Consider the following 7397-nt stretch of genomic DNA (forward strand, 5'->3'; position numbering starts at 1 on the left):
CAGCGATGCAGCTCGTAAATCTCTGATTAACAGGCATTAGCGGATCCTGGCTCTGTCGTACGGCTGATACAAAACCACAGACGGCACGCTGGAGAAATCCGAGACGTCTGTTGTCATGAGAGAAATAATAAACGACACGTTTCAGGCGATCGATCATCCCGAGGTGTAGGAATGTGAAACGCTTTGATGATGAGTGAAGGATGTTCATTAAAAACACACAAAATGGGGTTGGGCGTTCGGACTACCGCGGAGTCATCCAAAACTTCACGACCGTTAAGAAATTCCCCCTATAGTTCAACAATAATTTTTTTTTTTTTTAAATTGTACGTTTGTGTGAGCACGTTCAAGATAAAAAAAAATAAGTCTCACTAAGCAGCTGACGCAAATATATCAGTTCTAACGGTTCAACTTTGTGCCGTCATGGTCTGTTCACTAGCTTAAAGATACCTGCTATTGAGTATTACGTCGTAATTCTTACAGGACAGCACACTCAGCAAGAAGACCATCAGTGGAAACGGGTACATTAAACTTAAATAATTATGAACGAAAAGAAAACGTTAAAAAGGACGACATACAGTCGAGTCCATAGGTCCATATGTAATTTCGCCTCCGTAAACCATTACAACGGATTTGAAATGAAGCAATCAAGATGTGATGGAAATGGAAAACTTTCATCTTTAATTCAAGGGGCGTAACAAAAATACTGCGTTAACCGTTTAGGAATTACACCCATTTCTTTTTCGGCCTCCTTCACTTGCGTCGACGCCTCGCTTACGGGCAGCGTATCGAGGGTTATAGCTACCAAATGCAAATTCAATGCTTAGAATCAACTCCAAACCTTTTATCTCCGTAATTTATCATGAAATAACAAGGAAACAGGTCACACCTGACCATGAGACTGCTTAGCAGTTGATTGTCCAATTACTTTTGAGCCAGTGAAAAGGTGGGGGGGGGGACTCTAAAAAAAAAAAAAAATGGCTGTAATTCCTAAAATTCAATGCAATATTTTTGTTAAACCCCTGGAATTGCCAATATTAGTGGAGGCCACTGTATTTACAAATACGTACAGAAAAAAATAAAAACGCATTAAAAAAAATCGTTATATGCAAATTGTTGTTGTATAAGAGGAATAAAACTCTTCAAGTTGCGCTTGAAGAAAGGAAAATAATCAGTTTTCCCAACACAAAGAACAGTTACTGCAACCGCCCAGAAGATGATTATTTTCCTTGATTTATCATTCCGCTCATACCTCAAAAATTTCTAGCAAACGCTAGAAGTTTTATCAGTTCATAGTTAAAACTGAAATTTTATGAAATGACGAACAAAACAATTTCCTATTATCACGTATATCGTAACACCTATAAACAGCCCCCCCCCCCATCTAAAATAAGTTCATTAATAAGAAAAAAAATAAACAACAGCTTGTCTTGTTACTGAGAAACCACTGACACTGGAGACTCCTTCCATTAGTGCTAAACAAACATCTCCTCACAGAAAACCTTACGTCAACATCAACAATTACGTTAAGATCAACAGTTCCGTTTTTTGTAGACCGTCTGCCATGCAAGCCTCTGCGAATGAGCCACTACTATAGAAACGGTAACGTATTAAAACAAGCTCTTTAATATAATCCTGGGATTTGCCTTGCGGTCGAAACTAATAACCAACACCTTCTGACCAACCAGATTCATGAATTTAAAAGCATGGTGGTGTAGCAATAAAACATTTCTCTCTTAATTACTTATGTCGCTTAAAAGCAATACATTTCAAAGAAATATATTTCAGTTAAAACAGTAAATGGTCTCCAGTTATATTACACTTCAACCTTAGCGGCTCTACGAAGCACTTCACACTGTTTCTCATTTCACCCATTCACACACACTCACCAAGGTGCTAGCCTGCCATTGAGAGCAACTTAGGGTTCAGCGTCTCGCCCGTGGACACTTCGGCATGTGGAGCGTGTGGGCGGAGAATTGAACCGCCAACCCTGCGATTAGTGGAAAACCCGCTCTACCACCTGAACCACAGCCGGCCCCAGATAGTCAGGCTGTCTGAGGGATCTATAAAGCAACTGACTAAATTTTCACTAGATTCTCCAACAATTCTCTGCCATTATGTTCTCCAAATAGAAGGTGGAGGTCTGGATCTCAGTGGCTCAGAGGGTTAAGGACTTGTGCACTGACCTGAAGACTGTAAGACTGAAATCCCAACACAACCCAAGTAACACTCTTAATCATCAACTACTTAGCCTTTGGAGTCTGCCTCAGTTGTACGATGCTTTGGATCAAAAAATGGGTGTGGAGAGAATAAAAATGCAAAATTCCCTTAGTGAATGAAGTTAAAGAGGTAACGAGGGATAAAAGCGAAAACGATACGGCGTTTCATTTTTAAGTTATACATTAAGATATATATTAAACGTCGCACAAGGATGCACAAGATTTTTTAACTCGCTTTGCTGTGTAACGTTTCATGGTAGACTACTGCTGAATCATTTGTTCACCCCGGTTTCATTCAGAGTGCGAGTCATTCAGAGGAGTCATTTTGTTCAAGAACCACGTTCTATGACTCTCCTTCATTCGCCGAGCCCCAAGAATTACTTTTGAGACTTGGTGAGTGTTGGGGGTGTTTACTTTCACTCACTTCCCCACCCAAGGACAGTGTGTTTGGTCATATTGGCATCATGGGTCCAAAGTCAAATGATTCAGTGCATGGTTCATTCGTTCATCTTCAGTAAGCACTTTACATCCTGGTCAGGGTGGCGGGGGATCCGGAGCCCATCCTGGGACTACACCTTGGATGGGACGCCTGTCTATCACATGGCACCGTGCAACCTTTCACACGCAACATTCACTAACATCTACATGCGATTGAGAGTCGCCAACGCGCTTACGACGAATACACCTCTGACAGGAATCCAGAGAACCAGGAAGCACATGTGTAGACATTAACGCGAGCTCAGGATCGAACCCCAGAGGTGGCAATGCTACCAAGATCTCGAAGATACTTCTAATAGAACAACGAGGCCGAGACATCTCAGTGAGATCAAAAGGTGCGTACGAGACGAGAGTTCTGCTTTTATTTCCTGCTATTTATATGTAGACGTGTTAAACATAAAAACATAGCACATTTGGTATCCGACCACCCAATTTGTAGGCGAGCAAAAATATTGGAACGCATGACCGACAGGTGTTTCTCGTTACCCAGGTGTGTCCTGTTCGATTGATTATTTAAACAATAAGTACGCTCTGAATATCTACTCTTGGTTTTATGTTTTAATTTATTTATTAATTTTCATATGATTCATTTACATGTGATTCATTTTCATGTGATTCATTTACATGTGATTCATTTTCATGTGATTTCATTTTCATGTGATTTCATTTACTCTTGGTTTTAACCTTCAGTTTCACCTGGAAAGACTGCATTTGTGGTTAAAGCGGATAAACCAAGATGAAGATCAGAGAGCTGTCGATATCTTCAACGGCCTTGCCATTCCGATAGTTTCCCAGGGGAAGGTAGTATTTGGAAAAACACCTTGAAGAATTGTATTATAGTACCCATTTTACGCATGAATAGGATCGAAGGTCAAACGCAAAACAACTGCACGACTAAAGTCATTCCTGACACGTCTTACAGAAAGAAAAGAAAAGAAAAAATGACGAATTATTTTGCATTTGAAACATAATATGGGTCTGTTCGTAATTCCACCATTTTCCACACGACTTTCGGAAGTGGCAGGTGGAAAATCACTCATTTGGCTCCCACACTGGGGAAAGAAAATTCATTTCAGACCTTGACTCAAGGAGCGAGAGACACTGCTGCGCGAATGGATTTCCCGGAGAGAGCGAAGAGCCTCCGAGTTCTGCTTTGATGTATCGCATAAGGACGCAAATAATAAAATTACCCTGTTCTTCCTTCTGCATAATAAACAAGCTGGTTTCAGACCTCTGTCAGCCATGTAGGAAATGTTGAGCTCACCTCTGAGGTTTCAGAACTGAAACGTCGGGAGTGTGTTTTCACATCAGCGGCAGGCAGCAAGGAGTGCGTTAAACGCCGCGTCGATGAGGAGGAGAGTCAAGGTCATTGTGAAGGTCAGTGACTCTGAGGAAGCATGTTTAGTTGAATAAAAGATACATTGCTGGCTAAATATATCTGAAGTCCAGCTATTACAATTTTTCTAAAATAAAAAAAAAAGAAACAAAGAGGCATTCACACAAAAACCAATAAAAAAAAAAAACAAGTTACACTTGTGATGCACCAGCATGCAGTCATAAAGCTATAATTTGTGTATTTGTCAATCCTCTGCATTTAAACGTGTTTTCCGAAATTTCAGTACTTTTTAAGTTTAATATGAAATGCTGATTGATGTTCCAGTTTTTCCTCTACACTGACTAGACAATAACACAAGTGCTGACTCTACAAGTGGTTCTTTAAAGAGGAATCAAATTCCAAACAAAAGTGCTGTGAAAGATATCCAACCTCACACACACACACACGCGCCTTTCTCAGACTCACTCAATTTTCTCCATGTTGTTGTTGCCCAATCCAGTAAAACAACTGGAAAATATAAAAACATCACCAAGCGAGAGAAAAACACCCAAACAATTGCACACCATTTAAGAAAACAAAGATAAAAAAGATTTATGAAGCATGTTGTTTCCAAATGGGATACCATGGGCTTGGCCATTCAGCGTGTATCGAATTTATGTGTCCCTTTATTCACTGATGTCCCATAACACTCGATTCCACTACCATATAAAAATCCAGTTCAATAAAGCGTGGTATTTTACTTCTCCTTGTGGGAAAAGGTAAGTGGAGCAGCGGTAGCCTCAATGTGTCAGTGTGCAAATGCAACCTTTATAACCTTTATATAGACAAACACATTTTCATTTTAATATCTGGTTCACTTGCTCAAGCTTTCGGAGGGATTTTGATTTAGGCTATGACATTTGGGGTCTCGTCATCATGCTCACGGTTTGCAGCTTAGTGACTGTCACTAGAATTCGTGCGAGTCAACGTTTCCATGGATCAATCACCGATCACCACTGTTCCCAACAACTAATCCATCCATCCATCCATCCATTTTTCTATACCGCTTATCCTACAGGGTCACGGGAAACCTGGAGCCTATCCCAGGGAGCATGGGGCACAAGGCGGGGTACACCCTGCCAAACAATTACTCTCTGATCACCATTCTTTGGTATTGAATAATCACTGATCACTACTGTTTTCAATGACTGATCATTGTTGAGACCATTGTTCTCAACAATTAATCACTGGTAACCATTGTTTCCAGTGACTAATCATTGAGCAGCATTGTACCCCCTGGCTAACTACCAATTTCCATTGTTCCTAATGACTGATCATAGGTCACTATTGTTCTCAAAAATTAATCACCGACCCCATTGTTCCCAACGACTGATCACCGACCCTCACTGTTCCCCACGACTGATCACCGACCCCATTGTTCCCCACGACTGATCACCGACCCTCACTGTTCCCCACGACTGATCACCGACCCTCACTGTTCCCCACGACTGATCACCGACCCTCACTGTTCCCGACTGATCACCGACCCCATTGTTCCCCACGACTGATCACCGACCTCATTGTTCCCAATGACTGATCACCGACCCCACTGTTCCTAATGACTGATCACTGACCCTCACTGTTCCCCACGACTGATCACCGACCCTCACTGTTCCCCACGACTGATCACCGACCCAATTGTTCCCAATGACTGATCACCGACCCCATTGTTCCCAATGACTGATCACCGACCCCATTGTTCCCAATGACTGATCACCGACCCCATTGTTCCCCACGACTGATCACCGACCCTCATTGTACCCAACGACTGATCACCGACCCCACTGTTCCCAATGACTGGTCAATAGAAAGAATGGTGACCAGTGATTAATCACTCATCACCACTGTTTGTCCCACCAGCATGTTTCTGTTCTTCATCTGAAAATCATTCATTGGCAATATTTACAGTAATAAAATTACATTAACAGACTCCCCTTCATACCTATTTCCAGATACCTCACTACCACTGCCTCGATCAGTCTGCGTCCTAGAGATTATATTTTGCGGTGCCATGACCAAAGACGACTTCTTTTTATAAACCAGATCCCATGATCTAATACCTTGTACTTTGGTATAACTCATTTCTATTCTGAGTGTTTGCAGAAAATCTTCATGTTCCAACACGTTCCTATGCAATTGAATAAATACGCAGATTAATCTAGGGTGTAATATGGGGACTTCTAGAGACCTTATCGAGCATGCATGAGCTACTTTCTCCTGGAAGAAGAAGAAAACCCAGCTCTGATCATGCGCTCCTCCTGAAACGACCTCCTTCTCCAGAAACTTTGTGTAATCCTGGTTCAGCCGAAAACTCCACGTTTAAGTGCAGTTCCTCTGTGAATGTACAGCTACACTCCTGCAGAATGACACTCCATGCCCTTCCATCATGTGCATTACACCGTGCATGTGCACTCTGAATGATATGGGGTGCCTTTTAGTCTGTAAGAGGATGCAATGATGAGGGAAGAACCGTGAATTCCCAGCGCACGCGCTTCCCGGAAACCAAACCCAGCACAGGTGAGACACCTTTTTTAAGAGATGAGACTCTAATATTAAAACACTGAGCTGCCTGTATTATTAGTACAACCGCAGGTGCACGAGGGGCAGAGGATTTTGTTTATTGTTTGTTTTTGTTAAACTTGTTTTGATCATAAATATCCACACAGTATACCTGTGCATCATCCTGTGCACCTTTTACAACTCGCGCGCCAAACAGCTCATCCATCAGCGCGTGCATTATTGGACATGCCACAATAAAACTACTAAAACCGGGAATAAAACTCAAAAACATATTTAAATAATAATAATAATAATAAAGTTAGAACATCTACTGACCTTGTAGGAATAGGTGCTGATTTTCCAGTAGTAAAGTTCAGCGTTGTGTTCCTGCAGCAGGTCGAACCGACGGCACGCGGAAGCTTTTCTCAGCGATGTGTGACACATACGCGCGCGCTCGCTCTCTCTCTCGCTCTCTCTCTCTCGTGCCCGCGCCTTGAAGCGGCAGCGCGCCGCGTGCATGCGCCTGGCTTTCTGTGTACGTTAGCGTGACTGACAATGCTAGTCAACGTTTTCTTTTCTTCTTCTTAATTTGTATATTTTGAGATTAAGTTTAAATTGTATTCCTTTATTGTGCTACTGTATAGGATTTCTTACAGCCGGGTGATACTGCACTGTAATATCAATATCGTGATAAATTACCTCACGATACACATGTATGAGATATCGCTGCCATCATCAGCACTTTCATAACACCAACTTCACTGTTATTTGTTATTCATAATTTTCTGCTCTAAAAATATATCCCCCCC

At 41.8% G+C, this 7397-nt stretch overlaps 1 protein-coding gene across 3 annotated transcripts in view; it reads right to left on the bottom strand.

Moving 5' to 3' along the window:
• znf385b (zinc finger protein 385B) overlaps nt 1-7025 on the bottom strand; it is a 211487-nt gene extending 204462 nt beyond the window's left edge. For 2 of the 3 annotated variants that reach the window (XM_053626272.1, XM_053626270.1), the window contains exon 1: nt 6925-7011. The gene's annotated coding sequence lies outside the window, so the exon portion shown is untranslated. Of the gene's footprint in view, nt 1-3978 lie in introns of all 3 variants that reach the window. The other variant, XM_053626271.1, reaches the window with a different exon arrangement.
• Nucleotides 7026-7397: the final 372 nt, after the last annotated feature.

Source organism: Ictalurus furcatus, chromosome 6, assembly GCF_023375685.1.
Source record: "Ictalurus furcatus strain D&B chromosome 6, Billie_1.0, whole genome shotgun sequence".
NCBI classification, from domain to species: Eukaryota; Metazoa; Chordata; class Actinopteri; order Siluriformes; family Ictaluridae; genus Ictalurus; species Ictalurus furcatus.